Source organism: Lathyrus oleraceus, chromosome 5 (genome assembly GCF_024323335.1).
Source record: "Lathyrus oleraceus cultivar Zhongwan6 chromosome 5, CAAS_Psat_ZW6_1.0, whole genome shotgun sequence".
NCBI classification, from domain to species: domain Eukaryota; kingdom Viridiplantae; phylum Streptophyta; class Magnoliopsida; order Fabales; family Fabaceae; genus Lathyrus; species Lathyrus oleraceus.
This window is the reverse complement of record NC_066583.1, coordinates 592,785,819-592,795,698: the sequence shown is the minus strand read 5'-3', so window position 1 is coordinate 592,795,698 and position 9,880 is coordinate 592,785,819.

Below are 9,880 nucleotides of genomic sequence, written 5' to 3'. Positions count from 1 at the left end.
AGTCCTTTCATGCCTCGTGTTGGAGGGACTATGGATTGTGATATGTTTATTTGATCATTAAAATAGACCAACCCATGTTAAATTTGGGCCTAGAAGGGAGAAAAATCACACAAGGAGGTTTCAAACAACCTCACATGGCAGGCCCATGGATGCCCAATCTATATTGTTCTGCTTAAGACACAGGTCACCCGACCCGGTAGCAAATGATCCAGTTGCATACATACGAAGATGTGTCATGCCAGGTCATGAGAGCGAAAAACATCATTATCACAACTCTAATGGAGAAAACATGTCTCGTACGAATGATGGAAGAACTTAGTCGTCCTATCCATATGTTCCAATTAACCTGTTGGGATTGGAACTAATTCTTCCTTCACAATTTGGCTCATGGATCATGGCTATAAATATCCAACCCCTAGGGTCGACACAGAGGATGAATGATTCATTCACGATATCCACATGTCAACACCAAAAAGCCTTATCCCTCTAGATCGCTGGGAGAATGGTCTATATTATTGTTCTTAAGACAAGTATAGAAAGTAAACAAATTTTAATTGTGGTAGGTTTTGATTCCAAATAGTAAAGCAAACGAATGTCATAATTTTGAAAAGCAATTAGTGATGACATTCTAAAAGCTACCACAATTTGAATGATATTATACATGATTCTCACACTTCCGAATTCAACGCAAACTAAGAGCGCCATAGATGTTTTCAATTAAAAGCATTCCACCATCCTAGTGTGGTAGTCTATGTAGTTGAAAATGATAGACATCATATAACCAAAGTAAAACACAATGATCAATAAGAAAATAAATGACATACATGTCAAAATGCATATGAGTTTATATATTAGAAACCATCAGATCTTACCATTGTATAAGTAGAAATTAAAATAGCATAATCATCTTTGAAAAATATTTGAAAACGAAATGAAAAAACCAAAATACAATATTCTAAGACAGAAAGAATTTAGAATGAATATGAACCAAGAAAATAAATAATGACTGGAAGAGAGATTAACAGAATAGTGGCGATGATTCAAATAGTGGGAAGTGAAAAGAACAAAGGTGGTGAAAGGAAAAACGGTAGTGGATGACAAAATTAGAGTTGCTTACACTGTTTTGTCTTACTTCCAAATTAGCTCGTGCTTATGGTTTTGGGCCAAGGCGCCATGAGACATTCTAATGTTTATTATGTGGTAGGTCTGAAAGCATGCAAAACTTAATTAAACATACATGTTCAACGGTTTTTAAAAATGAAAATCGAGAACCAAACTAAACCAGTTTGATTTTGTTGGCTCGATTTGGTTTTAAAACTGAAACAAATCATGACGATTGATCAGTGCATTTTGATGCACATTCTTCTATATTTATACTTATACATTTCCATGTTTTAGTTTGGTTATTTTTCACTTTTAATGTGTTTTTATAATTTATCTTATTTTTACACTTATTTGTTTTTCGCAGTTTATTTTCAGCATTAGCAGTCTGCACGAATAAATTCATAATTGAAGCTAGGAGTATCGGATCGAGGCGTGCTACCAGTCGTTGGAAATCTAAGAGAAAGAGATACGACTTTCATGTAGAAGTCAGAAGCTAATTCAGACTATAGCATGGTTGAAAAATCCGTTGAAGTCTTCAGCACTAGATTTATATTTTGTGTTGGGTTATTTAGTTTGGGCATTAGTTATGTTTTGACTAAATTAGGTTTATTCTACTTTTCCTATAACCTAAGCAGCCGAAAACAGTACATGATATCACTATTCATGAAAATTTGAAAGCTTGTACGAATTCCATGGAGAACCAATCCCTCTGATTCGATCGGCCGTAATTCAGGTTCCAAAACTTGAGATTATTATAATGTTAATTTTAGTTTAATTCCTTTCAATGATATTTTGTGTTCTTGTATGCTTAATTCGATTGCATGAAATATATTGATTCAATTTGATTGATTGTATGATCCTAACATAGGCACGTCACGTTTGCTTAATTCGTTTTTGTGTCTGATCAATCATGTTTGCATAATCCAGGAAAACTTATCCCGTTTGCTTAATCGGACAATAGGATCATACATCTCACAAACTTCATCGCGCTTGTCATTGAGTTTGTATCCAAATAGGAATAGATAATTCGCTTAAGGTATTAAAATTATATTAATCGATGATAGTATGAACTGAATCAGTAGATTAAATTATTTCATAATCACTTATTTCAAGAATTGCTTTTAATAATCACTTTTTCTTAATCGAACACCAAACCAAACAACCCCCCCCCCCCCTTAATTCGATTTACCTTTGGATAATAATAATCAAGAATCCTTGTGAGAACGATATCCGAGTTAAAATTGTCGTCGTACTACGTTTTTGAAAAACACTCGTTTTGACCCGCGCGCGACAGCGGATCAAATTGGCGCCGTTGCCGGGGATTGTTGTAGATTTTAACCATTATTATAGTTTAACTATTATTATAGTCATAGGTGTTGTGTTTTAACATTTTTTTACCCTAATTTTCTTGTGTTTTGATGTTTTTGCGTTTTAGGATAAAAAAATCTATTTTTTTTAAGAAAATCATTTCAAATTCATCCTAAAAATCCGAAATTCCTTATTTTTCTATTTTTTATGATTTTTTTTCTGTTTTGATAGTTTTAGAAAATTCTGAAAAAAATCTCAAAAATTTTAATTGACGTTATTAGATTAATTTTTATGTTTTTTTTATTTTTTTACTTTTATTTTAATAGTTTTTTACGTATTTCAATTATTTGTTCTTAATAGGGACATTGTCGGTATTTTCCTATTTGTTGCTGCATTACTGAATTAGTTATGTGTTTTCTCATTGTTTGTTGATTTTTTTTCTATTGAGTTTAATATGGCTGACCAAAGAACTCTGAGAGAACTTGCTGATCCTGATATGAATTACAATGGTTTATGTATTGAATATGCTGATGTTACTGTTCCTTTTAAGTTGAAATCTGGTTTAATACACTTGTTGCCAAGGTTTAATGGTCTTGCAGGTGAGGATCTGCATAAGCATCTTGAGGAATTTTAGGTGGTGTGTTCTACATTGAAGCCTGAAGGGATCACTGAAGATCACATCAAACTTCGAGCTTTTCCTTTTTCATTGTAGGGTGCAGCAAAGGATTGGATATATTATCTCGAGCCAAATTCAATTGCAAGCTGGAATGCCCTGAAAAAAGTGTTCTTAGAGAGATATTTTCCTGCCTCCAGAGCTGCCTCGATAAGAAAGGAGATTTGTGGTATTAGACAGAGTAATGAGTCATTGACCGGGTATTGGGAGAGATTTAAACACTTGGTATCCAGCTGTCCTCAGCACCAGATCACCGAGAAACTACTCATCCAGTATTTTTATGAGGGTTTGATACCGATGGATAGGAACATTCTTGATGCTGCTAGTGGTGGAGCACTTGTTGATAAGACTCCAGCTGTTGCCAAAGCCCTTATCGAAAATATGTTCCTTAATTCCCAATAGTTCACTACTAGAGACAATTCTGTGCAAAGCAAAGGCGTGAATCAAATTCAGGTTTCTTCCAACAAAGCTTTAGAGACCAGAATTGACGAGCTCACTGCCTTAGTCAAACAGTTGGCAGTAGCAAAACCTCAAACAGCAACAGTGGGTGGTATTTGTACTTCTCATGAGCACCCGATCGATACTTGTCCTATTCTGAGAGACGAGTCCATTACTGAGCTGCCTCAAGCTTATGCAGCCAACCTTTACAGTCAAAACAGGTACAATAATACTCTTGACCTGTCCACCAACAAATATCATCCCAATTGGAGGAACCATCCCAACCTTCGATATGGAAACCCACAACAAAACCCACCTCAAGTGGCTGTCCCTGCACCTTCCGGACCATCCTTAGAAGATCTTGTCAAACAAATGGCCGCCAACAATCTCCAATTCCAACAAAGGACCGATTCTAGCATTCAGACCTTGAACACGCAAATGGGACAACTTGCTACTCAAATAAATAACATGCAAGCCCAAGGGTCGAACCAACTTCCAACCCAAACAGTTGTCAATCCAAAGGATTCTAATGCTAATGTGAGTGCGATTTCGTTGAGATCTGGAAAGGTTACAAAAACAACTCCTGAAAAAAATAAAAAAATTATTGAGGTAACATCTGAACCTGAAAAATAGAGTTCTGAAAAATAAAAGAATTGAGGAGGGAGACAAGGAAAGAGAGACATTGGATGTTTTTAGAAAAGTTGCGGTAAATATTCCGCTTCTTGATGTAATTAAGCAGGTTCCTAAGTATGCAAAGTTTCTGAAGGATTTGTGTACAAATAAGAGGAGGATTAAAGGAAGTGAGAGAGTTAACTTAGGAAGAAATATTTCTGCTTTTATTCAGCCCAAGCCTTCATCTGAAAAAGTTACAAGCGAGAAAAATGTTTCAGCCATCACTCAGCTTTTGCCACAAAAGCAGAAGGATCCGGGAACTTTTACTGTCCCTTGTACCACCGGGGATAGTAAATTCGAGAATTGCATGCTTGATTTGGGAGCGGGCATTAATGTTATGCCTACTTCTATTTATAATAACCTTAATCTTGGTCCTTTGCAGCATACAGGTTTGATCGTCCAACTGGCGACATGAGCAATGCACGCCCGACTGGTGTAGTGGAAGATGTCCTTGTCCAAGTTAACGATTTAATTTTTCCTGCAGATTTTTATATTCTGGACATGGAAGGAGAGACTAAGACAAGCAGAGCTCCCATCATTTTAGGCAGACCGTTCATGAAAACAGCGAAGACAAAAATTGATGTTGACGATGGAACCATGTCCATGGAATTTGGTGACATTGTCGCAAAATTTAAAATTTTCGATGCCATGAAACACCCCTTGGAAGAGCATTCCATTTTTCATATGGAATTGATATCTGAGATGGTTGAGGACACTTGTTCTGATTTATTTTCACTTGATTTTCCATCTTTATCTAGTTTCGATGATATCTACTCATGTGTTGATTGTACTGACACTAACCTTTGTGTTATGTGTGCTGAGATTGATGTTGCCTTACAGCCTGATACATTTCCTACAGGTGAAGTTGTTGCCGATGAAGCTATTTTTGCAGTTGATGCTCTTGACATCCCGGCTGCCCCAAGCATTCCATCCATCAAGCAACCCCTGTCTTTAGAGCTGAAACAGTTCCCTGAAAACCTGAAATACGCTTATTTGGAGACTAATGAAAAACTCCCTATTATTATTTCTTCTAACCTTGATTTCGATCAAGAAGACAAGCTTTTGCAGGTTTTGAAGAAGCACAAGAAGGCAATCGGGTGGACATTAGCCGGCCTCCCAGGTATTAGTCCGTCGATGTGCATGCACAGGATATTACTTGAGGATGGAGCAAAAACAGTAAGGCAGCCCCAAAGGAGGCTTAATCCTTTGATTCTTGATGTTGTGAAGAAGGGGGTAACCAAACTCTTGCAAGCAGGTATCATTTATCCTATCTCTAACAGTAAGTGGGTAAGCCCAGTGCAAGTTGTACCTAAGAAATCAGGACTCACAGTGGTAAAAAATGAAAAGAATGAACTTGTTCCCACTAGAGTTCAGAACAGCTGGAGAGTTTGTATTGATTACAGGATATTGAACCAGGCTATGAGAAAGGATCACTTTCCTTTACCGTTCATTGACCAAATGCTTGAACGGCTTGCTGGTAAATCACATTACTATTTTCTTGATGGTTTTTCAGGTTACTCTCAGATTCATATTGCACCGGAAGATCAAGAGAAGACCACTTTTACTTGTCCCTTCGGTACTTTTGCTTACAGGAGGATGTCTTTTGGTCTTTGCAATGCTCCTGGCACTTTCCAACGATGCATGATTAGCATTTTTTCTGATTTCATTGAAAATTGCATGGAAGTCTTTATGGACGATTTCACTGTCTATGGTTCCTCTTTTGATGCATGCTTGAGCAGTTTAAGCTTGATTTTAGAAAGATGCATCGAAACTGATCTCGTTTTAAATTATGAAAAATGTCACATTATGGTTGATCAGGGAATTGTATTGGGTCACATAATTTCAGAAAAAGGAATTTCTGTTGACCCTGCTAAAATAGATGTGATTTCTACACTGCCTTACCCTTCTTGCATTTGCGAGATTCGTTCTTTTCTTGGTCATGCAGGTTTTTACAGGCGTTTCATCAAGGATTTCAGCAAGATAGCTCTTCCGTTGTCAAACTTGTTGAAGAATGATGTCATTTTCAACTTTGATGACAAATGCAAACAAGCGTTTGACTTCTTGAAAAAAGCGTTGACCTCCGCTCCCATAATCCAGCCACCGGACTGGACCCTCCCTTTTGAGATTATGTGTGATGCGTCTAATTATGCTGTTGGGGCTGCCCTTGCACAAAGGGTTGACAGGGTTGCCCATGTTGTTTACTATGCTTCTAGAACTTTAGATTTTGCACAGTCAAATTACACTACCACTGAAAAAGAACTGCTAGCTATTGTTTTTGCTCTTAATAAATTCAGATCATATTTTCTAGGTTCCTAGGTTGTTGTTTTTACTGACCATGTAGCATTAAAGTACTTGTTGAAGAAGCCATATGCAAAATCGAGATTGATTCGGTGGATGTTGTTGCTCCAAGAATTTAATGTAGAGATTAAAGACAAAAGTGGAACTGAGAACTTAGTGGCTGACCACTTGAGCAGGATAAAGAGATATGCAGATCCTTTTCCTATTCAGGATGACTTTCCTGATGAGCAGCTTTTTCTTTTGCATGGGATTACACCTTGGTTTACTGACATTGTTAATTTTCTTGTTGCTGGTGTTTTTCCTACAGGTGCATCTAGATCACAGATTCACAAACTCAAAAGTGATGCCAAATATTATGTTTGGGATGATCCATATCTTTCGAAGTTTGGTAGTGATTAGGTAATTAGGAGATGTGTCCCCGACTATGAGATTGAATCCATTTTGAAATTTTCTCATGCATCTCAAGTCGGCGGACACTTTGGTCCGCAAAGGACTGCAAGAAAAGTCCTTGATTCATGTTTCTATTGGCCAACTGTTTTTAAGGATGCTTATGAGACTTACCGCACTTGTAAAGAATGCCAGATAGCAGGTACAAACATCACTCGCAAGAGTGAAATGCCTCAGCAACCTATGCTTTTCTGTGAGGTATTTGATGTATGGGGAATCTACTTCATGGGTCCCTTTCCTGTATCATTTGGTTTCCTTTACATTTTGCTTGTTGTTGATTATGTTTCAAAGTGGGTGGAAGCTATCCCCACTAGGACTAATGATTCTAGAGTTGTTGCAGATTTTATCAGGTATAATATCTTTTGCAGGTTTGGAATACCACGAGCTATCATAAGTGACCAAGGCATTCATTTCTGTAACCGCACCATGGAAGCCTTGCTCCAGAAGTATGGAGTTGTGCACAGAGTCTCTACTACATATCACCCACAAACTAATGGGCAAGCTGAGATCTCAAACAGGGAGATCAAATAGGTTTTAGAGAAAATGGTGCAGCCAAACAGGAAGGACTGGAGCCGTCGTCTAGAAGATGCACTTTGGGCCCAAAGAACAGCTTTCAAGACACCCATTGGGATGTCTCCTTATCGACTTGTTTTTGGTAAGGCATGTCATCTTCCTGTTGAGATAGAACATCGTGCTTATTGGGCGGTGAAAAGTTATAATTTGGAGATGCAACAAGCAGGTATTGAAAGAAAACTCCAATTACAACAGTTGGAAGAGCTTAGACTAGAGGCTTATGAAAGCTCTGGGATTTATAAAGAGAAAACTAAGCACTTCCATGATAAAATGATTTTTAGGAAAGAATTTTATGTGGGCCAACAGGTTTTACTATTTAACTCCCGCCTTAAGCTTATGGCTGGGAAACTTCGATCCAAATGGATTGGCCCTTTTGTTATTACTAATGTTTTCCCTTATGGTGCAGTAGAAATAAAAAGTGCAGGTACTAACAAGACTTTCAAAGTCAATGGGCAGCGCTTGAAGCTATTCCATGAAAGTTCAATGACTGAAGATGTCAGCATAGAGGAGCTTTCTTTGGAAGCACCTAACTACCCTGCAACTTGATCAGGGAGTCTTTCTTTCCTTCTCTTTACTTTATTAGTAATGTCTTTTCATTAAGGGAAATGCTTATTTTAAGTGTGGGGGAGGGAAATCGTTTGTTTTCCTTGTTTTTGTTAGTGTTTTGTTTGTTTTCAATCATAAAAAAATAAAAAAAATGCATCTTCTTGAAAGTTTTAGGCTATAGACTGACTAATTTGAGATTAGTTTGCAGAGACTTGGGAAAAATTCACAAGATCTGTATCGTCTTAACACCGTAAGTCTCCTGCATATGGAAATTGATTTGAATTCTTATTATGTTTTAGCCTTAAATTCTCATTCTCTGACAGCTCTTGAGTAGTTTATTTCAGTAGTCAGCACCATCTCTCACACACTCTACGCAGGGAAGTCGATGAATATAAGTGAGTGTTCCGAAAAAGAAAAAAAAAGAGAAAGAAAAGGGAATGCACCTTCTAAGTTTGGTGACCCTCACCTAGTCACTTAACTCAACGGATGTAGAACCTTCAAAAAAATTGAAAATAAGACTCGTTGTCAGTTGGTTCGGCGCTTTCTGGTGCTGAACTTGGTAGGGCGGATTACGGTCCGATCCCCCGCAACTACAACTGAGTAAGCAAAGGGTTATGCCATGTAAGTACTAGAATCCCGTGCAAAAAGGATCAGAGTCACTAACCGGTCGCCTTGCTATGGGTGTGTGGAGATAACGGGCTTAATATGATTGCGCCTGAATGAAAAAGAACAAAAAGAAGGATGAGTAAGTTAGGCTTTAACATAATAACATGATTCGAGTTGATTTGTGTATTCAGGAGGTTTATGACTGCACAATTGTGGATTAGTGTTCCTACTATATCCTTAGTGTGCAAGATTAGTACCTATCGATGCAAACTTAACCGAAGAAGACTTGTAGCCTAGGATGAGTAACTAATGATGTGTTTGTGTTTTCTTTGTTTTATTTTAAATTTTGCTCGGAGTGCAAAAGTTCAAGTGTGGGGGGATTTGATCAGTGTATTTTGATGCACATTCTTCTATATTTATACTTATGCATTTCCATGTTTTAGTTTGGTTATTTTTCCCTTTTAATGTGTTTTTATAATTTATCTTATTTTTACACTTATTTGTTTTTCGCAGTTTATTTTCAGCATTAGCAGCCTGCACGAATAAATTCATAACTAGAGCTAGGAGTATTAGATCGAGGCGTGCTACCAGTCGTTGGAAAGCTAAGAGAAAGAGATACGACTTTCATGAAGAAGTCAAAAGCTAATTCGGACTGTAGCATGGTTGAAAAATCCATTGGAGCCTTCAACACTAGATTTATATTTTGTGTTGGGTTATTTAGTTTGGGTCTGGGTTATGTTTTGACCAAATTAGGTTTATTCTACTTTTCCTATAACCTAAGCAGCCGAAAATAGTACAAGGTATCACTATTCACGAAAATTTGAAAGTTTGTACGAATTCCATGGAGAACTAATCCCTCTGATTCGATCTGCCGTAATTTAGGTTCCAAAACTTGAGATTATTATAATGTTAATTTTAGTTTAATTCCTTTCAATGATATTTTGTGTTCTTGTATGCTTAATTCGATTGCATGAAATATATTGATTCAATTTGGTTGATTGTATGATCCTAACATAGGCACGTCACATTTTCTTAATTCGTTTTTGTGTGTGATCAATCATGTTTGCTTAATCCATGAAAACTTATCCCGTTTGCTTAATTCGGACAATAGGATCATACATCTCACAAACTTCACTGCGCTTGTCATTGAGTTTGTATCCAGATAGGAATAGACAATCTGCTTAGGATATTAAAATTATATTAATCGATGATAGT